Source organism: Pelophylax lessonae, assembly GCF_965119305.1.
Source record: "Pelophylax lessonae genome assembly, chromosome: 8".
NCBI classification, from domain to species: Eukaryota; Metazoa; Chordata; class Amphibia; order Anura; family Ranidae; genus Pelophylax; species Pelophylax lessonae.
The window spans coordinates 301,452,683-301,478,053 of NC_138775.1; positions in this window are offsets into that span (position 1 = coordinate 301,452,683).

The following is a 25,371-nucleotide window of genomic DNA, read 5'->3' on the forward strand; positions in this document are numbered from 1 at the left end:
CCTCACCATAGCAACCAATCTCCTCCCCATAACAACCAATCTCCTCCCCATAGCAACCAATTTCCTCCCCATAGCAACCAATCTCCTCCCCATAACAACCAATCTCCTCCCCATAGCAACCAATTTCCTCTCCATAGCAACCAATCTCCTCCACATAGCAACCAATCTCCTCCACATAGCAACCAAATTCCTCTCCATAGCAACCAATCTCCTCCCCATAACAACCAGTCTCCTCCCCATAGCAACCAATCTCCTCCCCATAGCAACCAATCTCCTCCCCATAGCAACCAATCCCCTCCCCATAGCAACCAATCTCCTCCACATAGCAACCAAATTCCTCTCCATAGCAACCAATCTCCTCCCCATAGCAACCAATCTCCTCCCCATAACAACCAATCTCCTCCCCATAGCAACCAATTTCCTCTCCATAGCAACCAATCTCCTCCCCATAGCAACCAATCTCCTCCCCATAGCAACCAATCTCCTCCCCATAGCAACCAATCTCCTCCCCATAACAACCAGTCTCCTCCCCATAGCAACCAATCTCCTCCCCATAGCAACCAATCTCCTCCCCATAACAACCAGTCTCCTCCCCATAGCAACCAATCTCCTCCCCATAGCAACCAATCTCCTCCCCATAGCAACCAATCCCCTCCCCATAGCAACCAATCTCCTCCACATAGCAACCAAATTCCTCTCCATAGCAACCAATCTCCTCCCCATAGCAACCAAATTCCTCTCCATAGCAACCAATCTCCTCCCCATAGCAACCAATTTCCTCTCCATAGCAACCAATCTCCTCCCCATAGCAACCAATCTCCTCCCCATAACAACCAATCTCCTCCCCATAACAACCAATCTCCTCACCATAGCAACCAATTTCCTCTCCATAGCAACCAATCTCCTCCCCATAGCAACCAATTTCCTCCCCATAGCAACCAATCTCCTCCCCATAGCAACCAATCTCCTCCCCATAGCAACCAATCTCCTCCCCATAGCAACCAATCTCCTCCCCATAGCAACCAATCTCCTCCCCATAACAACCAGTCTCCTCCCCATAGCAACCAATCTCCTCCCCATAGCAACCAATCTCCTCCCCATAGAAACCAATCTCCTCCCCATAGCAACCAATCTCCTCCCCATAGCAACCAATCTCCCCATAGCAACCAATCTCCTCCACATAGCAACCAAATTCCTCTCCATAGCAACCAATCTCCTCCCCATAACAACCAGTCTCCTCCCCATAGCAACCAATCTCCTCCCCATAACAACCAGTCTCCTCCCCATAGCAACCAATCCCCTCCCCATAGCAACCAATCTCCTCCACATAGCAACCAAATTCCTCTCCATAGCAACCAATCTCCTCCCCATAGCAACCAATCTCCTCCCCATAGCAACCAATCTCCTCCCCATAACAACCAGTCTCCTCCCCATAGCAACCAATCCCCTCCCCATAGCAACCAATCTCCTCCACATAGCAACCAAATTCCTCTCCATAGCAACCAATCTCCTCCCCATAACAACCAATCTCCTCCCCATAGCAACCAATTTCCTCTCCATAGCAACCAATCTCCTCCCCATAGCAACCAATTTCCTCCCCATAGCAACCAATCTCCTCCCCATAGCAACCAATCCCCTCCCCATAGCAACCAATCTCCTCCACATAGCAACCAAATTCCTCTCCATAGCAACCAATCTCCTCCCCATAGCAACCAAATTCCTCTCCATAGCAACCAATCTCCTCCCCATAGCAACCAATTTCCTCTCCATAGCAACCAATCTCCTCCCCATAGCAACCTATTTCCTCCCCATAGCAACCAATCTCCTCCCCATAGCAACCAATCTCCTCCCCATAGCAACCAATCTCCTCCCCATAACAACCAGTCTCCTCCCCATAGCAACCAATCTCCTCCCCATAGAAACCAATCTCCTCCCCATAGCAACCAATCTCCTCCCCATAACAACCAGTCTCCTCCCCATAGCAACCAATCTCCTCCACATAGCAACCAAATTCCTCTCCATAGCAACCAATCTCCTCCCCATAACAACCAGTCTCCTCCCCATAGCAACCAATCTCCTCCCCATAGCAACCAATCTCCTCCCCATAGCAACCAATCCCCTCCCCATAGCAACCAATCTCCTCCACATAGCAACCAAATTCCTCTCCATAGCAACCAATCTCCTCCCCATAGCAACCAATCTCCTCCCCTTAACAACCAATCTCCTCCCCATAGCAACCAATTTCCTCTCCATAGCAACCAATCTCCTCCCCATAGCAACCAATCTCCTCCCCATAGCAACCAATCTCCTCCCCATAGCAACCAATCTCCTCCCCATAACAACCAGTCTCCTCCCCATAGCAACCAATCTCCTCCCCATAGCAACCAATCTCCTCCACATAGCAACCAAATTCCTCTCCATAGCAACCAATCTCCTCCCCATAACAACCAGTCTCCTCCCCATAGCAACCAATCTCCTCCCCATAGCAACCAATCTCCTCCCCATAGCAACCAATCCCCTCCCCATAGCAACCAATCTCCTCCACATAGCAACCAAATTCCTCTCCATAGCAACCAATCTCCTCCCCATAGCAACCAATCTCCTCCCCATAACAACCAATCTCCTCCCCATAGCAACCAATTTCCTCTCCATAGCAACCAATCTCCTCCCCATAGCAACCAATTTCCTCCCCATAGCAACCAATCTCCTCCCCATAGCAACCAATCTCCTCCCCATAGCAACCAATCTCCTCCCCATAGCAACCAATCTCCTCCACATAGCAACCAATCTCCTCCACATAGCAACCAAATTCCTCTCCATAGCAACCAATCTCCTCCCCATAACAACCAGTCTCCTCCCCATAGCAACCAATCTCCTCCCCATAGCAACCAATCTCCTCCCCATAGCAACCAATCCCCTCCCCATAGCAACCAATCTCCTCCACATAGCAACCAAATTCCTCTCCATAGCAACCAATCTCCTCCCCATAGCAACCAAATTCCTCTCCATAGCAACCAATCTCCTCCCCATAGCAACCAATTTCCTCTCCATAGCAACCAATCTCCTCACCATAGCAACCAATCTCCTCCCCATAACAACCAATCTCCTCCCCATAGCAACCAATTTCCTCTCCATAGCAACCAATCTCCTCCCCATAGCAACCAATCTCCTCCCCATAACAACCAATCTCCTCCCCATAGCAACCAATTTCCTCTCCATAGCAACCAATCTCCTCCACATAGCAACCAATCTCCTCCACATAGCAACCAAATTCCTCTCCATAGCAACCAATCTCCTCCCCATAACAACCAGTCTCCTCCCCATAGCAACCAATCTCCTCCCCATAGCAACCAATCTCCTCCCCATAGCAACCAATCCCCTCCCCATAGCAACCAATCTCCTCCACATAGCAACCAAATTCCTCTCCATAGCAACCAATCTCCTCCCCATAGCAACCAATCTCCTCCCCATAACAACCAATCTCCTCCCCATAGCAACCAATTTCCTCTCCATAGCAACCAATCTCCTCCCCATAGCAACCAATCTCCTCCCCATAGCAACCAATCTCCTCCCCATAGCAACCAATCTCCTCCCCATAGCAACCAATCTCCTCCCCATAACAACCAGTCTCCTCCCCATAGCAACCAATCTCCTCCCCATAGCAACCAATCTCCTCCCCATAGCAACCAATCTCCTCCCCATAACAACCAGTCTCCTCCCCATAGCAACCAATCTCCTCCCCATAGCAACCAATCTCCTCCCCATAGCAACCAATCCCCTCCCCATAGCAACCAATCTCCTCCACATAGCAACCAAATTCCTCTCCATAGCAACCAATCTCCTCCCCATAGCAACCAAATTCCTCTCCATAGCAACCAATCTCCTCCCCATAGCAACCAATTTCCTCTCCATAGCAACCAATCTCCTCCCCATAGCAACCAATCTCCTCCCCATAACAACCAATCTCCTCCCCATAACAACCAATCTCCTCCCCATAGCAACCAATTTCCTCTCCATAGCAACCAATCTCCTCCCCATAGCAACCAATTTCCTCCCCATAGCAACCAATCTCCTCCCCATAGCAACCAATCTCCTCCCCATAACAACCAGTCTCCTCCCCATAGCAACCAATCTCCTCCCCATAGCAACCAATCTCCTCCCCATAGCAACCAATCTCCTCCCCATAACAACCAGTCTCCTCCCCATAGCAACCAATCTCCTCCCCATAGCAACCAATCTCCTCCCCATAGCAACCAATCCCCTCCCCATAGCAACCAATCTCCTCCACATAGCAACCAAATTCCTCTCCATAGCAACCAATCTCCTCCCCATAGCAACCAAATTCCTCTCCATAGCAACCAATCTCCTCCCCATAGCAACCAATTTCCTCTCCATAGCAACCAATCTCCTCCCCATAGCAACCAATCTCCTCCCCATAACAACCAATCTCCTCCCCATAACAACCAATCTCCTCCCCATAGCAACCAATTTCCTCTCCATAGCAACCAATCTCCTCCCCATAGCAACCAATCTCCTCCCCATAAAAACCAATCTCCTCCACATAGCAACCAATTTCCTCTCCATAACAACCAATCTCCTCCCCATAGCAACCAATCTCCTCCCCATAACAACCAATCTCCTCCCCATAGCAACCAATCTCCTCCCCATAACAACCAGTCTCCTCCCCATAGCAACCAATTTCCTCCCCATAGCAACCAATCTCCTCCCCATAGCAACCAATCTCCTCCCCAAAGCAACCAATCTCCTCCCCATAGCAACCAATCCCCTCCCCATAGCAACCAATCTCCTCCCCATAACAACCAGTCTCCTCCCCATAGCAACCAATCTCCTCCCCATAGCAACCAATCTCCTCCCCATAACAACCAATCTCCTCCCCATAGCAACCAATCTCTTCCCCATAACAACCAGTCTCCTCCCCATAGCAACCAATTTCCTCTCCATAGCAACCAATCTCCTCCCCATAGCAACCTCCATCAGCCTTCTTATTGGTCAGGGATCTCTTCTGCCCTCCATCAGCCTCCTCATTGGTCAGGGATCTCCTCTGCCCTCCATCAGCCTCCTCGTTGGTCAGGGATCTCCTCTGCCCTCCATCAGCCTCCTCATTGGTCAGAGATCTCCTCTGCCCTCCATCGGTCTCCTCATTGGTCAGGGATATCTTCTGCCCTCCATCAGCTGCCCTCCATCAGCCTCCTCATTGGTCAGGGATCTCCTCTGCCCTCCATCAGCCTTCTCATTGGTCAGAGATCTCCTCTGCCCTCCATCGGCCTCCTCATTGGTCAGGGATCTCCTCTGCCTTCCATCAGCGTCCTCATTGGTCAGGGATCTCCTCTGCCCTCCATCAGCCTCCTCATTGGTCAGGGATCTCCTCTGCCCTCCATCAGCCTCCTCATTGGTCAGGGATCTCCTCTGCCCTCCATCGGCCTCCTCATTGGTCAGGGATCTCCTCTGCCCTCCATCAGCCTCCTCATTGGTCAGGGATCTCCTCTGCCCTCCATCAGCCTCCTCATTGGTCAGAGATCTCCTCTGCCCTCCATCGGTCTCCTCATTGGACAGGAATCTCCTCTGCCCTCCATCAGCCTCCTCATTGGTCAGGGATTGTCTCTGCCCTCCATCAGCCTCCTCATTGGTCAGGGATCTCCTCTGCCCTCCATCAGCCTCCTCATTGGTCAGGGATCTCCTCTGCCCTCCATTGGCCTCCTCATTAGTCAGGGATCTCCTCTGCCCTCCATCAGCCTCCTCATTGGTCAGGGATCTCCTCTGCCCTCCATCAGCCTCCTCATTGGTCAGGGATCTCCTCTGCCCTCCATCGGCCTCCTCATTGGTCAGGGATCTCCTCTGCTCTCCATCAGCCTCCTCATTGGTCAGGGATCTCCTCTGCCTTCCATCAGCCTTCTCATTGGTCAGGGATCTCCTCTGCTCTCCATCAGCCTCCTCATTGGTCAGGGATTGTCTCTGCCCTCCATCGCCTCCTCTTTGTTCAGGGATCTCCTCTGCCCTCCATCGGCCTCCTCATTGGTCAGGGATCTCCTCTGCTCTCCATCAGCCTCCTCATTGGTCAGGGATCTCCTCTGCCCTCCATCAGCCTCCTCATTGGTCAGGGATCTCCTCTGCCCTCCATCGCCTCCTCATTGGTCAGGGATCTCCTCTGCCCTCCATCAGCCTCCTCATCGGTCAGGGATCTCCTCTGCCCTCCATCAGCCTCCTCATTTGTCAGGGATCTCCTCTGCCCTCCATCAGCCTCCTCATCGGTTAGGGATCTCCTCTGCCCTCCATCAGCCTCCTCATTTGTCAGGGATCTCCTCTGCCCTCCATCAGCCTCCTCATTTGTCAGGGATCTCCTCTGCCTTCCATCAGCCTCTTAATTGGTCAGGGATCTCCTCTGACTTCTTTTAGCCTTCTCATTGGTCAGGGATCTCCTCTGCCCTCCATCACCTCCTCATTGGTCAGGGATCTCCTCTGCCTTCCATCAGCCTCTTCATTGATCAGGGATCTCCTCTGACTTCTATCAGCCTTCTCATTTGTCAGGGATCTCCTCTGCCCTCCATCGGTCTCCTCATTGGTCAGGGATCTCCTCTGCCCTCCATCAGCCTCCTCATTGGTCAGGGATCCCCTCTCTCATCAGCCTCCTCATTGGTCAGGATCTCCTCTCTCCATCAGCCTCCTCAGTGGTCAGGGGTCTCCTGTGCCCCACTTTGGTCTCATCATTGATCAGGGATCTCCACTTCTCTTCATCTGCCTCCTCAATGGTCAGTGTTGGTAGCTGAGACCCCTGGTCTCAATGGTAGTCCCGGACCACCTATGGCTCCTTTGCTCGTTTTGTGTCTGGCAGGCCTGGGAGGCTGGTTTCTGGAAATAACACAGACGGAGACAGATGTATAGTGAAACCAAGCTCTCAGTTTATTATAGGCTCGTTGCGGCTTATATAGTAAAGATAAAGGCATATAATCATAGGTATAGGGCACTTGTTACGTTCTTATTGGTTAAACAGCTTCAGGAGACAAAAAGGTCACCTTGGGGAGTAATACCATATAAGACATATCTCGTGTGACTAGAATCACCTGACACAGCCTTATCGCGAACTGCAGAAACTTTCCATGGTACGTAGACACTTTTCATATCTTGTGTAACTAAGGTCACATACACACACAAACACACAGCTTATAAGACATTAATGCATACAAAATGGGGTAGGGACATACAAAATGGAGGACACATAGAATTTGATATCTCCCCATCTCCCACAATCCCCTCTTAAAATCATTAACCCTTAATTGATTTTCCCTTGTCACCCTGTATATCATTGGAATATATAATTCTTAGGGATATTATCAGGAGTCCTAAACCTCCTAGGAATATAGTACCACGATTGGCAGATTAATTTTCTATATCCCTGCTGCTTGAAAGACCAGATCATATATCATCCTTTAAACAATAAGGTTCTTTTTTTCTTTCTGTTTATACCTCTTAATGTACTCAGTATATTCTTTAGGGTTATTAGTCGAGGAGGTCTGGTAGCCTGGAACTTGGTGGGATAGCATAGAGACATTTTTCACCTTTGGTCGGGAAACTCTAGCAATAATACACATTACGAGTTTGAAGCATGCATATAGGAATAATAAAAAAAGCAAAACCATTACAACAGTCATAGCGATATTTTTCAACCATGAGGATATTCCTCCAAATTCAAAAATTCCCACTACTAAAAGGACTCCATGTCTTAGCAATATTCCTAGCTTCCTGTTGCAACTTGTCTACTTCTTTCCGGTGCTGTGCAATAATATCATAATAATCGGGTATCTCAACAGATGTATTGTGTATCCATGTGCAACATTCATAATCCTCCGTAACTTCACATAACCCAGTAAGAGCAGCACTCATGCTTTCTATGGCTAGGTCATGGAGCTCAAGTTGTTTCTTAATTGCCCTCACTTCTATATTTAATTTGGTAATGTCCCCTGAGTTCTTATCTAGGATGTCATCGAGAATTTTAGAGTAATTATTCAACCTTTTCATCATGTCTATTCCCCATCCGGTCCATGAGGGGAACCAGGCCCATACCATATCCTTTTCAAGGAATAATTCCCTTTTATTGCGGTGTTTGAGGGGGTACCTAGGATACATACTAGCTTCGAGGAGATGTCCTCCTTCGTTGTCTCCCACTACACCCATGATGGGAACTAGGGATGCGAGGTAACACCACCCTTGGGGTTCAATGGGGATCCAAGGGTGACAAATCTTTTCACAACAAATATAAGTACTGTTTCCCAAAGCCAGGGGACGTTTGTGAAGTAGTGCCATTAATTGATCATCATAACTGGACCAAGCTAAATTTGACAACAACTGTCCTATTGGGGAAGAGGAAGTGGAACTGGAGTTAAGAAAGTTCATTAGAGTGGCGTTTAGGGCTGGTTCTGAGGTGTGCCAGAAGGAGCTGTCCATCGAGGTCATTGAGAAATTAATCTTAGTTTGCCGGCACACTTCAGCTCCCTTGGTGGAGTTTCCCAACCTAAAACACCAGTCTGGGGAATGACTCCTACCAATAATTTGGAAAGTGAGGGTATCATTTGAGAGTGTTCTCGTGACATTGGTGAGGACAACAGGAGGTGTACCATTTAGGAAAGGGGTGAAGTTTAAAGGTATCGCTATTAGGGGGATTCTAGCGGTGCTAGGATGGAGTTTACTACATATCCAACATTTTTCATATCCGGACTTCTGGGCATATGCATATTTAAATTGCAACAATGACATTTTATCTGTAAGACTTTTTGAGCTTTCATCTCTCTTTTGTCTGTTATGTGCATTACTCTGTGTTGGGGTGTTGGAAGCTCTGCAAATGGCCTGTAGCCCTACCAGGTCTTCTGGATGATAAATACAGTTAGTGGTAACCCATACTACAGAGAAGACTGAAAATGATACGAGTCCTATAAGTAGCCGAAGTTTTCCAGAATCTGGTGCTATTAGGAATGTCATTTTTCTACAGGGTCAGGGCCGCCTGCCTCTGAAAAACCCCCTTTTCTTGACTATCCTGTTCGAGGTCAGAGTCGTCCACTCCCGTTAGTACCTCTCTTGCTTCTGGACCTTCCTGTTCAAGGTCAGGGCCGTCCGCCCCCGTTAGTACCTCTCTTGGGTCTGGATCTGGACTTGCTTCTGGGGGTGGAGCCTCCTTCACCAATTTTACTCGAGTAGCATGGATCCAGGCTTGTTGGTTCTCCACAAGGACAGCGATTCTGGTCACTGCGACTACCTTTGTCTTTTGGTCCAAAACGAAATCCGGCCTTGGTCTTGTGATGCTACTTCATCTCCTTCCTTCAAGTGATGGGTTGATACCTGTGAAAAGAAAAGAAAGGTGCGAGCAACTTTTTCGTTCCACTTGATTCAAAATTCCAATTTACTTTTTCTCAACTCGTCTTTGATTGTCCTATTTATCCTTTCCACTGTACCTGAATTCTGGGCAATGCAAATAGGAGCACTATTACGGGGTATACACGGTTTCCCCTCTTTGCAAATCAATCCTGTTTCAGGATTCCTTTGCAAAACAGGATAACACCAGTCCTCCAATTCCTCAGCAGTGGCTGAGGCCTGTAGATCTGTGATCAACTGGGCATCATCGGGGAGGATGTGGGTTAGGACAGGCATTTGTTTTAGGGCTCCTAAAGGTAACTGTTGTGCGGCTGCTTTTGCTATTTTGTCTGCTAGTGCGTTGCCCTTGGAGATGTCATCAGTACCTCTGGTATGTGCCCTACAGTGAATGATAGCTAACTCTGAGGGTAACAACATAGCCTGAAGAAGGTTGGTGATGAGCTCTTTCATCATGTCTGCACGGGGTGAAGTGACACTTTCAATAGTTTCTAGGCAGTCATATGGTTCTTGGCCCATATCATCTGCTGAATCCATCTACTATTGACTAAAAGGAACTCTTATTTCTTCCCTGCTTTGGGCCTATATGTAAAAACCTATTTCTAGATGTTCATGTTTGGCATTATGTGTTTGTTTGTGTTGTTCCTAATACAGGTGATGCACCTAGCAACATATGCTTTCACTAATTTAGGCCTGTAAATGCAAAAAAAAACTTCAGTAATACTTCATATGTTCTTTCCCACCCCCTGTGTCCTATTCCATCATACTAGGCAATAGACAGTGGGGCGCTAGCTGCGGGGATACAAGATCTCCCCTTCTTTTAGAAAAAGGCCACTCTCAACTTTTTCTAAACCATCACCTAATTCCTTAAACCTGTTCTGTAGCATGCGTTTGTAGCTCTAATAATGTGTGATCTTTTGGCCTGACTTTCAGCTCTACAACCAGGAACCATCTACAAAAACATCCTCTTCTCCCTCTATGGCTGTCTAGATATATTATGTCTATACAATCATGTTGTTGTGTAACACACCCTTTAATCCCAGTAACCCATTTAAAACTGGGGCCTACCTAGGGCAAAAGATGTGGCCATCCCTATTACCATCTCACAAGATGCTATGTTTGGAGTCACCTCAGGCATGCCTTAGACCTGGACTGCGACCATCTTTGGACAAAAACTATAGGGCAAAATCCATCACCATACTCCTGGGCAAGTACACCTGTCATGGTCTTACAATTGTCCCTTGCATAAACACAAAACATTTTTCCATAATTTGGGAGGCCCAGTGCAGGCGCTACAACCATAGCATTTTTCAGATACATAAACGCATTCAACATTACTTGTGACATTTCTGGACCTGTGGCTTGTCTCAAAATGTTGTCATAAAATAGGAGCAGTCGGATCCATTGCAATCAATGATCCTGGTTTTGTGGGCGGGCAAGACCCACTGTGGGCTGGCAAGACCCACGTGACTGACTCTCCTTTTCCCCCTCTGTGAGAACAAAACCAAGGTAAACAACACTTTCCTGACACCATTGTCATTATTCCTGTGACACTTTGTGTCCACATACATGTACATTTCTCAATGAACTCACTCGCTCTGACTGGCCTCCACAGAGTGACTACATATGTTATCCACATATTGTAGCGGGACTGACTCATGAGCAGGTGTCCATCCCCTCTTGCGTGGTCTGGAGAACTATAGAGCAGACAACTAAAACTGTCTATTTAGCCCTGAGGCATTTCTACACCAGGTCAGTTACCTGGACTGATTATCAAAACAAGAAACAAAGATGGCTGTGTCTCCTCGTCCACTAGGACGGTAAAAAAAACGCATTACTTCAACCAATCACTGTAAAGTGGGTAGCATCGGATGGTATGGCTATCAGTAGAGATGGCACATCAGATACCACTTGCATACTACATACTTCAGTCAGATAAAACTAAAACTTTTTGGCTCTGTGCCAATCTTACTAAAAAAAAAACTTTTTTTATTTTTTTTCTTCTGCCAATCTAACAAAAACCTGTCCAGAGGTTCCCCTCCCTCAATAGAGGACTCCCCTAAAATATCACCCAAAAACTGAAATCAGATAAAAAGTTAATCTGATTTGAAACTTTTGGCTCGGTGCCAATAGGGTCCAATGGTCACACTAATTGCGGTAACCCTTTCTGTCCCAAAATAAATTCCATAACTTATAACAGGAATGAAAATATTTAAATTTGAACCCTTTCTTGGCAAGTAGCCAATTTTCAAAATTTTGCACCAGAGCTCCCTTTTACATTTAGGGACACAAGGGACCCATTTGTAAAATGTAATTTCTCATTATCTATAATTCTATAAAAAATAACCTCAAAATATCTTGCCGACTACGGCGAACTATGTTTTGCCTGATAAAAACTGTATTTGTTCACTATTATTACTCTTCCCAGAGGTTCCTATGCTTTATGCACAAATGTATAAATGGCAAAACTCCAAAAATTCCATAAAAAGATAATTGCATATGTTTGGCAATGCTGGGACGCATAGTCCCACAAGCTGGGACCCATAGTCCCACGAGCTGGAACACATAGTCCTATCAGGCTCCGCACAAGAATTGACCCCCTCCCTAGGAATGTGGGAACCGCCTCTCCCTAGAAATGTACCAACGTCAGGGTCAACGTCGTAGCTTCAAACAATTATGTATATCTAACTTGGAAAATGAATATTCAGAACAACAAAAACAGGGGCGCCATGTTATCTTGTGAGGTAACACTATTTTAAATGTACCTTCGGCCAAGAGTCTGTCTAATGTATGCCTGACTTCATACTCCCTAACAAACTAAGTGGACACCTAGGTATTATTCTGAAACAGTGCCAAATGATTGAGTACTCTCCTGACTCTTCTATAATTGGTAAAGGGGGGGGGGTTTCTAAATGTCTTGGTGGGGATCCCATTGAAGGTTCGGCTTCTAATGTCTCTCCATTCCAGAATTCTTGTGATATGGAACTGCTAATCACTCCACAATCCACGAGAACTAGAAGATTCATGCCATCTACACAAAGTGAAATCATAGGCAGTTGTTGGTAATTGAGAGACACACGGGGAAATGCCGAGTCCCCGCCTTCTGGGCACCATCATTGTTGCGGATATTGGGGCTGCTAGTTAATGTTAAACTTAACTCTAGGCTTCTGTTGCTGTGGCTGGTCAGCTGCAGGTGAATCACTGACACAACGTTCCTCAGAATGGCAGTCCCATTTGAAGTGATTTGAAGTGATTTTGATCCCCACAGCTGAAACAACCATTCCTCTGCAGGGGTCTATTATTAAAAGGGGGCCTATTCTGAGAATGCTCTGCTCTGCCCCTGAATCCCCCCTTGCCTCTTCCACTTTGATAGCGTCCCTGATAGGGTGTCTAAAAATATGTAGCAACGGGCTGTTTCTCTCTGGGGAGATCAAAACATCCCGCCGCATCCTTTTCTGTTGAGGCTTTCTGGAAACCATCCATGTCTTTGTTTGTCCAGTCTGAAACTTGCTGTTTCACAATCACCATGTATTGGGACTTTAAATTATTGATAAATGTCTGAATCATGAGGCTGTGCCGTTCCTTGGTGACACTTAAACCGGCCTCCTGATTCCATACATTTTTAAACCTTGTCCAAAATTCCAGGACGGTTTCACTTGACTTCTGCTTACAGGTGATTGCTGTGGCAAGTGAAGGATATAGACTAGCAATGGGGGCACCAGGGGCATATGAGGGTGGACATCCCGAATGACCCAGATGTGATTTTTCTGTATTTGAGCAGAATCTCTGTTTCTCCACGGCGTGGAGACCTGGAGCTTCTTTGCCTTTCAGGTTACTTTTCGGCCTTTTTGTCCTCTTGTCTGTTTTATTAATCTCTGTCCAGATTGCTAAATTATCGACCCACGGGTCTGTATACGTATATCCACCCGATACCCGGGTGACACACGCTTTGCATGTCTCCCCCCGGTTCAGGTGGGGGGATGTTCTTAGACTGACTTTTCCCCATTCCCAAGGATATCACAAATATCTCTCCCTGACAGAGAATATGTACAGATTACAAAGCTTTCTTTTCTGTGATATACCTGACTCTTAATATCTTCTAGGCTAAAACCTTTAATACATTTCACATAACAATGTATATTAATTCTTAATACTCTAACTTAAGGTAGACCGTTCTTCTACCTTAATTTACTTCCAGGAATATTACTCACCAAATATTCCTGGCCATTTACATAACAAGACAATAAACAAATACCAATATTCTCTCACTCAATAAGACATGTCTCTATGATTTACACATTCACATAATCACTTGTTACCATGGTAACCTTTTATGGTTTCAAAACCCTCCTTCAAGCCACTGATGTATATAAATTAAACCCATATACTTTTGGACTCGGGTGTCCCTTTTAGGACAAAGAAAAAAAACCCTTTCCGAGTCTTGACCAATACCTCCCGGGTACAGTGGCTATCAAGAAAGTTTTCCTACCATTATAGACAAACAATACAAATTATCTTATACTTCTATGCGACAGAGAAGGAAAGCTTAAAGATTTTTCAGACACAAAACGAGCAATTTTCTAACACTTCTTAAGTCTCCCTGAGACTAAATATTTCCCTGAAATATTTCAATTATAGGTATGTTGCGTGTGTTCCCGGAACACACCAACCCCTGTGGTTCAATTGGATATGAGTTTAATCAGGGTCCCCCGGAGCCTCACTACAATCGGTTACATAGAAAAGGATTTTTCTACTTACCGAGTGAGTGGGTGTCCGCGGGGAGTGATTCTCATATCCCAGACGAGCCCCCAAAACTGTTGGTAGCTGAGACCCCTGGTCTCAATGGTAGTCCCGGACCACCTATGGCTCCTTTGCTCGTTTTGTGTCTGGCAGGCCTGGGAGGCTGGTTTCTGGAAATAACACAGACGGAGACAGATGTATAGTGAAACCAAGCTCTCAGTTTATTATAGGCTCGTTGCGGCTTATATAGTAAAGATAAAGGCATATAATCATAGGTATAGGGCACTTGTTACGTTCTTATTGGTTAAACAGCTTCAGGAGACAAAAAGGTCACCTTGGGGAGTAATACCATATAAGACATATCTCGTGTGACTAGAATCACCTGACACAGCCTTATCGCGAACTGCAGAAATTTTCCATGGTACGTAGACACTTTTCATATCTTGTGTAACTAAGGTCACATACACACACAAACACACAGCTTATAAGACATTAATGCATACAAAATGGGGTAGGGACATACAAAATGGAGGACACATAGAATTTGATATCTCCCCATCTCCCACAGTCAGGGATCTCCTCTGCCCTCCATTGGCTCCTTCATTTATCAGGGATCTACTCTGCCTTTCTTCTGCCTCCTCATTGGTCAGGGATCTCCTCTGCCCTCCATTGTCCTCCTTATTGGTCAGGGATCTCCTCTGCCCTGCATCGGCATCTTCATTGGTCAGGGACCTCCTCTGCCTTCCATCAGCCTCTTCATTGGTCAGGGATCACCTCTGCCCTCCATCGCCTCCTCTTTGGTCAGGGATCTCCTCTGCCCTCCATTAGCCTCCTCATTGGTCAGGGGTCTCCTCTGCCCTCCATCAGCCTTCTCATTGGTCAGAGATCTCCTCTGCCCTCCATCGGCCTCCTCATTGGTCAGGGATCTCCTCTGCCTTCCATCAGCGTCCTCATTGGTCAGGGATCTCCTCTGCCCTCCATCAGCCTCCTCATTGGTCAGGGATCTCCTCTGCCCTCCATCAGCCTCCTCATTGGTCAGGGATCTCCTCTGCCCTCCATCGGTCTCCTCATTGGTCAGGGATCTCCTCTGCCCTCCATCAGCCTCCTCATTGGTCAGGGATCTCCTCTGCCCTCCATCAGCCTCCTCATTGGTCAGAGATCTCCTCTGCCCTCCATCGGTCTCCTCATTGGTCAGGAATCTCCTCTGCCCTCCATCAGCCTCCTCATTGGTCAGGGATTGTCTCTGCCCTCCATCAGCCTCCTCATTGGTCAGGGATCTCCTCTGCCCTCCATCAGCCTCCTCATTGGTCAGGGATCTCCTCTGCCCTCCATCGGCCTCCTCATTAGTCAGGGATCTCCTCTGCTCTCCATCAGCCTCCTCATTGGTCAGGGATCTCCTCTGCCTTCCATCAGCCTTCTCATTGGTCAGGGATCTCCTCTGCTCTCCATCAGCCTCCTCATTGGTCAGGGATTGTCTCTGCCCTCCATCGCCTCCTCTTTGTTCAGGGATCTCCTCTGCCCTCCATCGGCCTCCTCATTGGTCAGGGATCTCCTCTGCTCTCCATCAGCCTCCTCATTGGTCAGGGATCTCCTCTGCCCTCCATCAGCCTCCTCATTGGTCAGGGATCTCCTCTGCCCTCCATCGCCTCCTCATTGGTCAGGGATCTCCTCTGCCCTCCATCAGCCTCCTCATCGGTCAGGGATCTCCTCTGCCCTCCATCAGCCTCCTCATTTGTCAGGGATCTCCTCTGCCCTCCATCAGCCTCCTCATCGGTTAGGGATCTCCTCTGCCCTCCATCAGCCTCCTCATTTGTCAGGGATCTCCTCTGCCCTCCATCAGCCTCCTCATTTGTCAGGGATCTCCTCTGCCTTCCATCAGCCTCTTAATTGGTCAGGGATCTCCTCTGACTTCTTTTAGCCTTCTCATTGGTCAGGGATCTCCTCTGCCCTCCATCACCTCCTCATTGGTCAGGGATCTCCTCTGCCTTCCATCAGCCTCTTCATTGATCAGGGATCTCCTCTGACTTCTATCAGCCTTCTCATTTGTCAGGGATCTCCTCTGCCCTCCATCGGTCTCCTCATTGGTCAGGGATCTCCTCTGCCCTCCATCAGCCTCCTCATTGGTCAGGGATCCCCTCTCTCATCAGCCTCCTCATTGGTCAGGATCTCCTCTCTCCATCAGCCTCCTCAGTGGTCAGGGGTCTCCTGTGCCCCACTTTGGTCTCATCATTGATCAGGGATCTCCACTGCTCTTCATCTGCCTCCTCAATGGTCAGGGATCTCCTCTGCCCTCCATTGGCTCCTTCATTTATCAGGGATCTACTCTGCCTTTCTTCTGCCTCCTCATTGGTCAGGGATCTCCTCTGCCCTCCATTGTCCTCCTTATTGGTCAGGGATCTCCTCTGCCCTGCATCGGCATCTTCATTGGTCAGGGACCTCCTCTGCCTTCCATCAGCCTCTTCATTGGTCAGGGATCACCTCTGCCCTCCATCGCCTCCTCTTTGGTCAGGGATCTCCTCTGCCCTCCATTAGCCTCCTCATTGGTCAGGGGTCTCCTCTGCCCTCCATCAGCCTTCTCATTGGTCAGAGATCTCCTCTGCCCTCCATCGGCCTCCTCATTGGTCAGGGATCTCCTCTGCCTTCCATCAGCGTCCTCATTGGTCAGGGATCTCCTCTGCCCTCCATCAGCCTCCTCATTGGTCAGGGATCTCCTCTGCCCTCCATCAGCCTCCTCATTGGTCAGGGATCTCCTCTGCCCTCCATCGGCCTCCTCATTGGTCAGGGATCTCCTCTGCCCCACTTTGGTCTCATCATTGGTCAGGGATCTCCTCTGCCCCCCATCAGCCTCCTCATTGGTCAGGGATCTCCACTGCTCTTCATCAGCCTCCTCATTGATCAGGGATCTCCTTTGCCTTCCATCAGATTCCTCATTGGTCAGAGATCTTCTCTGCCTTTCATCTGCCTCCTCAATGGTCAGGGATCTCCTCTGCCCTCCATTGGCTCCCTCATTGATCAGGGATCTCCTCTGCCTTTCTTCTGACTCCTCATTGGTCAGGGATCTCCTCTGCTCTCCATTGTCCGCCTTATTGATCAGGGATCTCCTCTGCCTTTCTTCTGACTCCTCATTGGTCAGGGATCGCATCTGCTCTCCATTGTCCGCCTTATTGGTCAGGGATCTCCTCTGCCCCTCTCCCCTCCATCGGTCTCCTCATTGGTCAGGGATCTCCTCTGCCCTCCATCGGTCTCCTCATTGGTCAGGGATCTCCTCTGCCCTCGATCCACCTCCTCATTGGTCAGGGATCTCCTCTGCCCCCGATCCACCTCCTCATTGGTCAGGGATCTCCTCTGCCCTCCATCGGTCTCCTCAATGGTCAGGGATCTCCTCTGCCCTCCATCAGCACTCTTATTGGTCAGGGCTCTCCTCTGCCCTCCATCGGACTCCTCATTGGTCAGGGATCTCCACTGCTCTTCATCTGCCTCCTCAATGGTCAGGGATCTCCTCTGCCCTCCATTGGCTCCTTCATTTATCAGGGATCTACTCTGCCTTTCTTCTGCCTCCTCATTGGTCAGGGATCTCCTCTGCTCTCCATTGTCCTCCTTATTGGTCAGGTATCTCCTCTGCCCTGCATTGGCATCTTCATTGGTCAGGGACCTCCTCTGCCCTCCATCAGCCTCCTCATTGGTCAGGGATCCCCTCTCTCATCAGCCTCCTCATTGGTCAGGGATCTCCTCTCTCCATCAGCCTCCTCAGTGGTCAGGGATCTCCTCTGCCCCACTTTGGTCTCATCATTGGTCAAGGATCTCCTCTGCCCTCCATCAGCCTCCTCATTGGTCAGGGATCTCCACTGCTCTTCATCAGCCTCCTCATTGATCAGGGATCTCCTTTGCCTTCCATCAGATTCCTCATTGGTCAGAGATCTTCTCTGCCTTTCATCTGCCTCCTCAATGGTCAGGGATCTCCTCTGCCCTCCATTGGCTCCCTCATTGATCAGGGATCTCCTCTGCCTTTCTTCTGACTCCTCATTGGTCAGGGATCTCCTCTGCTCTCCATTGTCCGCCTTATTGGTCAGGGATCTCCTCTGCCCTCCATCGGTCTCCTCATTGGTCAGGGATCTCCTCTGCCCTCCATCGGTCTCCTCATTGGTCAGGGATCTCCTCTGCCCTCCATCAGCCTCCTCATCGGTCAGGGATCTCCTCTGCCTTCCATCAGCCTCTTCATTGGTCAGGGATCTCCTCTGACTTCTATCAGCCTTCTCATTAGTCAGGGATCTCCTCTGCCCTCCATCGCCTCCTCTTTGGTCAGGGATCTCCTCTGCCCTCGATCCACCTCCTCATTGGTCAGGGATCTCCTCTGCCCCCGATCCACCTCCTCATTGGTCAGGGATCTTCTCTGCCCTCCATCAGAGTCCTCATTGGTCAGGGATCTCCTGGTACTTTTACCAGCCTTCTCATTGGTCAGGGAACTCCTCTGCCCTCCATCGGCACTCTTATTGGTCAGGGATCTCCTTTGCCCTCCATCGGCCTCCTCTTTGGTCAGGGATCTCCTCTGCCCACAATCGGCCTCCTCTCGGTCACGGATCTCCTTTGCCCTCCATCAGCCTCCTCATTGGTCAGGGATCCCCTCTCTCATCAGCCTCCTCAATGGTCAGGGATCTCCTCTGCCCCACTTTGGTCTCATCATTGGTCAGGGATCCCCTCTGTCCCACTTTGGTCTCATCATTGGTCAGGGATCTCCTCTGCCCTCCATCAGCCTCCTCATTGGTCAGGGATCTCCACTGCTCTTCATCAGCCTCCTCATTGATCAGGGATCTCCTTTGCCTTCCATCAGATTCCTCATTGGTCAGAGATCTTCTCTGCCTTTCATCTGCCTCCTAAATGGTCAGGGATCTCCTCTGCCCTCCATTGGCTCCCTCATTGATCAGGGATCTCCTCTGCCTTTCTTCTGCCTCCTCATTGGTCAGGGATCTCCTCTGCTCTCCATTGTCCTCCTTATTGGTCAGCAATCTCCTCTGCCCTGCGTCGGCATCTTCATTGGTCAGGGACCTCCTCGGCCTTCCATCAGCCTCTTCATTGGTCAGGGATCACCTCTGCCCTCCATCGCCTCCTCTTTGGTCAGGGATCTCCTCTGCCCTTGATCCACCTCCTCATTGGTCAGGCATCTCCTCTGCCCTCCATCAGTCTCCTCATCGGTCAGGGATCTCCTCTGCCCTCCATCAGCCTCCTCATTGGTCAGGGATCTCCTCTGCCTTCCATCAGCCTCTTCATTGGTTAGGGATCTCCTCTGACTTCTATCAGCCTTCTCATTGGTCAGGGATCACCTCTGCCCTCCATCGGCACTCTTATTGGTCAGGGATCTCCTCTGCCCTCCATCAGCCTCCTCATTGGTCAGGGATCTTCTCTGATTTTTATCAGCCTCCTCATTGGTCAGGGATCTCCTCTGCCCTCCATCAGCCTCCTCATTGGTCAGGGATCTCCACTGCTCTTCATCAGCCTCCTCATTGATCAGGGATCTCCTTTGCCTTCCATCAGATTCCTCATTGGTCAGAGATCTTCTCTGCCTTTCATCTGCCTCCTCAATGGTCAGGGATCTCCTCTGCCCTCCATTGGCTCCCTCATTGATCAGGGATCTCCTCTGCCTTTCTTCTGCCTCCTCATTGGTCAGGGATCTCCTGTGCTCTCCATTGTCCTCCTTATTGGTCAGCAATCTCCTCTGCCCTGCATCGGCATCTTCATTGGTCAGGGATCTCCTCTGCCTTCCATCAGCCTCTTCATTGGTCAGGGATCACCTCTGCCCTCCATCGGTCTCCTCATTGGTCAGGGATCTCCTCTGCCCTCCATCAGCCTCCTCATCGGTCAGGGATCTCCTCTCCCCTCCATCAGCCTCCTCATTGGTCAGGAATCTCCTCTGCCTTCCATCAGCCTCTTCATTGGTTAGGGATCTCCTCTGACTTCTATCAGCCTCCTCTTTGGTCAGGGATCTCCTCTGCCTTCCATCAGCCTCTTCATTGGTTAGGGATCTCCTCTGACTTCTCTCAGCCTTCTCATTGGTCAGGGATCTCCTCTGCCCTCCATCGCCTCCTCTTTGGTCAGGGATCTCCTCTGCCCTCTATCCACCTCCTCATTGGTCAGGGATCTCCTCTGCCCTCCATCGGTCTCCTCATTGGTCAGGGATCTCCTCTGCCCTTCATCAGCCTCCTCATTGGTCAGGGATCTCCTCTGACTTCTATCAGCCTTCTCATTGGTCAGGGATCACCTCTGCCCTCCATCGCCTCCTCTTTGGTTAGGGATCTCCTCTGCCCTCGATCCACCTCCTCATTGGTCAGGGATCTCCTCTGCCCTCCATCTGTCTCCTCATTGGTCAGAGATCTCCTCTGCCCTTTATCGGTCTCCTCATTGGTTTAGGGATCTCCTCTGCCCTCCATCAGCCTCCTCAACGGTCAGGGATCTCCTCTGCCCTCCATCAGCCTCCTCATTGGTCAGGGATCTCCTCTGCCTTCCATCACCCTCTTCATTGGTTAGGGATCTCCTCTGACTTCTATCAGCCTTCTCATTGGTCAGGGATCTCCTCTGCCCTCCATCGCCTCCTCTTTGGTCAGGGATCTCCTCTGCCCTCGATCCACCTCCTCATTGGTCAGGGATTTCCTCTGCCCTCCATCGGTCTCCTCAATGGTCAGGGATCTCCTCTGCCCTCCATCAGCCTCCTCATTGGTCAGGGATCTTCTCTGATTTTTATCAGCCTTCTCATTGGTCAGGGATCTCCTCTGCCCTCCATCGGCCTCCTCATCGGTCAGGGATCTCACCTGCCCTCAATCGGCCTCCTGTCGGTCACGGATCTCCTTTGCCCTCCATCAGCCTCCTCATTGGTCAGGGATCTCCTCTGCCCTCCATCAGCCTCCTCATTGGTCAGGGATCTCCACTGCTCTTCATCAGCCTCCTCATTGATCAGGGATCTCCTTTGCCTTCCATCAGATTCCTCATTGGTCAGAGATCTTCTCTGCCTTTCATCTGCCTCCTCAATGGTCAGGGATCTCCTCTGCCCTCCATTGGCTCCCTCATTGATCAGGGATCTCCTCTGCCTTTCTTCTGCCTCCTCATTGGTCAGGGATCTCCTGTGCTCTCCATTGTCCTCCTTATTGGTCAGCAATCTCCTCTGCCCTGCATCGGCATCTTCATTGGTCAGGGATCTCCTCTGCCTTCCATCAGCCTCTTCATTGGTCAGGGATCACCTCTGCCCTCCATCGGTCTCCTCATTGGTCAGGGATCTCCTCTGCCCTCCATCAGCCTCCTCATCGGTCAGGGATCTCCTCTCCCCTCCATCAGCCTCCTCATTGGTCAGGAATCTCCTCTGCCTTCCATCAGCCTCTTCATTGGTTAGGGATCTCCTCTGACTTCTATCAGCCTCCTCTTTGGTCAGGGATCTCCTCTGCCTTCCATCAGCCTCTTCATTGGTTAGGGATCTCCTCTGACTTCTCTCAGCCTTCTCATTGGTCAGGGATCTCCTCTGCCCTCCATCGCCTCCTCTTTGGTCAGGGATCTCCTCTGCCCTCTATCCACCTCCTCATTGGTCAGGGATCTCCTCTGCCCTCCATCGGTCTCCTCATTGGTCAGGGATCTCCTCTGCCCTTCATCAGCCTCCTCATTGGTCAGGGATCTCCTCTGACTTCTATCAGCCTTCTCATTGGTCAGGGATCTCCTCTGCCCTCCATCGGCACTCTTATTGGTCAGGGATCTCCTCTGACTTCTATCAGCCTTCTCATTGGTCAGGGATCTCCTCTGCCCTCCATCGGCACTCTTATTGGTCAGGGATCTCCTCTGCCCTCCATCGGCCTCCTCATTGGTCAGGGATCTCACCTGCCCTCAATCGGCCTCCTGTCGGTCACGGATCTCCTTTGCCCTCCATCAGCCTCCTCATTGGTCAGGGATCCCCTCTCTCATCAGCCTCCTCATTGGTCAGGGATCTCCTCTCTCCATCAGCCTCCTCAGCGGTCAGGGATCTCCTCTGCCCCACTTTGGTCTCATCATTGGTCAGTGATCTCCTCTGCTCTTCATCAGCCTCCTCATTGATCAGGGATCTCCTTTGCCTTCCATCAGATTCTTCATTGGTCAGAGATCTTCTCTGCCTTTCATCTGCCTTCTCAATGGTCAGGGATCTCCTCTGCTCTCCAATGGCTCCCTCATTGATCAGTGATCTCCTCTGCCTTTCTTCTGCCTCCTCATTGGTCAGGGATCTCCTCTGCTCTCCATTGTCCTCCTCATTTGTCAGGGAGCTCCTCTGACCTCCATTGGTCTCCTCATTGGTTAGGGATCTCCTCTGCCCTCCATCAGCCTCCTCATTGGTTAGGAATCTCCTCTGCCCTCCATCGGCCTTCTCATTGGTCAAGAATCTCCTCTGCCCTCCATCGACCTCCTCATTGGTCAGGGATCTCCTCTGCCCTCCATCGCCTCCTCTTTGGTCAGGGATCTCCTCTGCCCTCTATCCACCTCCTCATTGGTCAGGGATCTCCTCTGCCCTCCATCGGTCTCCTCATTGGTCAGGGATCTTCTCTGCCCTTCATCAGCCTCCTCATTGGTCAGGGATCTCCTCTGACTTCTATCAGCCTTCTCATTGGTCAGGGATCTCCTCTGCCCTCCATCGGCACTCTTATTGGTCAGGGATCTCCTCTGACTTCTATCAGCCTTCTCATTGGTCAGGGATCTCCTCTGCCCTCCATCGGCACTCTTATTGGTCAGGGATCTCCTCTGCCCTCCATAGGCCTCCTCATTGGTCAGGGATCTCACCTGCCCTCAATCGGCCTCCTGTCGGTCACGGATCTCCTTTGCCCTCCATCAGCCTCCTCATTGGTCAGGGATCCCCTCTCTCATCAGCCTCCTCATTGGTCAGGGATCTCCTCTCTCCATCAGCCTCCTCAGTGGTCAGGGATCTCCTCTGCCCCACTTTGGTCTCATCATTGGTCAGGGATCTCCTCTGCTCTTCATCAGCCTCCTCATTGATCAGGGATCTCCTTTGCCTTCCATCAGATTCTTCATTGGTCAGAGATCTTCTCTGCCTTTCATCTGCCTTCTCAATGGTCAGGGATCTTCTCTGCTCTCCAATGGCTCCCTCATTGATCAGGGATCTCCTCTGCCTTTCTTCTGCCTCCTCATTGGTCAGGGATCTCCTCTGCTCTCCATTGTCCTCCTCATTTGTCAGGGAGCTCCTCTGACCTCCATTGGTCTCCTCATTGGTTAGGGATCTCCTCTGCCCTCCATCAGCCTCCTCATTGGTTAGGAATCTCCTCTGCCCTCCATCGGCCTTCTCATTGGTCAAGAATCTCCTCTGCCCTCCATCGACCTCCTCATTGGTCAGGGATCTCCTCTGCCCTCCATCGGCCTCCTCATTGGTCAGGGATCTCCTCTGCCCTCCATCGGCCTCCTTATTGGTCAGGGATCTCTTCCCTTCATCAGTTTGCACTTTAGCACCTAAAGGCAGTTGTGAAGGTACTCACCGTCACTGGGCATGAAAGACAGACACTATATGTGGGGTCCTTAGAGTAATATTACTTTGGATTCAAGTCCATGTCTGCCCAAAACAGTCAGACTCCTAGCAGATGCAAATATCATCAGCTCAACCACCCATCTTCCACACATCGTTGAATATGCTGATTTACTCACCTGTTATCCTCTGCGGGTTCTGTGTTTACACTTATGATAATGTGTATTGCACTTTAGGAGCTCGAGGACGGCAGTCTGCTAGTTAATTGGCTCTGGTTGATTGAATCATTGTCATCTATTAGTTTATGGTGGGAAAGTAGAATACTGTTTGTGTTGGTTGTTCTTTAGATATGTTAATTATATTTCTGTATACAATTTCATCTGCATATGATAATGTGATCAGGCACCTGACCTGATGGGGTAATCTGATCAGGAGGGGGATGTCCATCCTGTATATATTCGGTGTGAGTTTGTTCAAATAAAGCTTCCAGTTCTCTTCAAGCTAAGTTCTGTCTAATTTTGTATGGGGGGGGGGGGGGTGGTGGTCAGAATATCCGATACCTATGTTTAAGACTGGAGGATGCTGTATAGTGACGGAAAACCACAAACACTTGTGGTGTTCGCAGTTCCGTTACATTGGTGGCAGCGGTGGGATGCTTCCTGCAGTCTGGGACATCCATACCTCCCCTGGAATCCAAGGTCCGGATAGCAGAAGAGGAGAGGTACAGATATCAGCCACCATGGAAGAGGAATTCAGAAGGAGGTTACGAGAGAAGGAGCACAGGGGACCAGTGTCAGAGCAGGTCCTGCTAGGATGGTGTTGTGGAAATTGCATATTACATATTTCCTTATTAATAAAATGGCTCACTGCATTCTAAGCCTCCATGTCCTGGTCAAGAAGCCATATAAGGTCATATGTATAGCTTATATCTTTCTGATGTAGGGCTTGAGGAATGCAGTATGACCAAGCCCACCCTTCCCCCTTAAAAGGTGAAGTCACTGTCCAAACAATAGATAAGCGAGCCCTTTCTACTCAGGATAAAGGCTGTTGGCTTGGGGGATGGTATATTCCTTATACACAAGTCTAAATACCACTGCCCAAGCTGCTAGAGTAATCTCACCCAGAACGTCCATGAAGCAAGTGTCTGATCCTGACTACCTGTGCCATGTTGCATAATAAAAAAACGGGACTCCATGGCGGGAAACATCTTTCTACTACACCACTGCCAGGGACATGGGATTTCCTGCCAGCACCATCTGTGGGGTTATCAGAAACTTCAGCTGAAGAGCTGACAACTGGACAGAGGGTCCAAGACCTCTGCAGCAGATCAGGATCCAGGGGGAGAAGGGAGAGGAGGTTGTCGTCCTCCCTCCCCAACAGTCAATCAGAGCAGATGAAATAGTCACTCCCCAACAGCAGCTACAGAGTTCGGAGAAGAAGGCGGTCATCCTTCCTCCCCAGCGGGAGATCCACAGTCTGGGAGTGGGGGAAGCCGGTCTCCCTCCCCAACAATTAGCCGGAGCGGATTATGTGGAGTCCCCAGCAGATGTGCTGGCAACAGGGCAGAGTGCTACCAACCTCTGCCCAGCACCCGCAACAGTTACAGAGTTCCAGGAAGCTGGGGCAATCGGCCCCCTCTCCCCAGCGACAAACTGATGAAGTGAATCTCCTGCACCCAGCTGAAGCGCTGGCAGCCGGACAGAGAGTCAATGACCTCTGCCCCACACCTACTGAAGACAACCCTTCCCTGCAGCCAAAAATGGAAATCAGGTTGACTACCT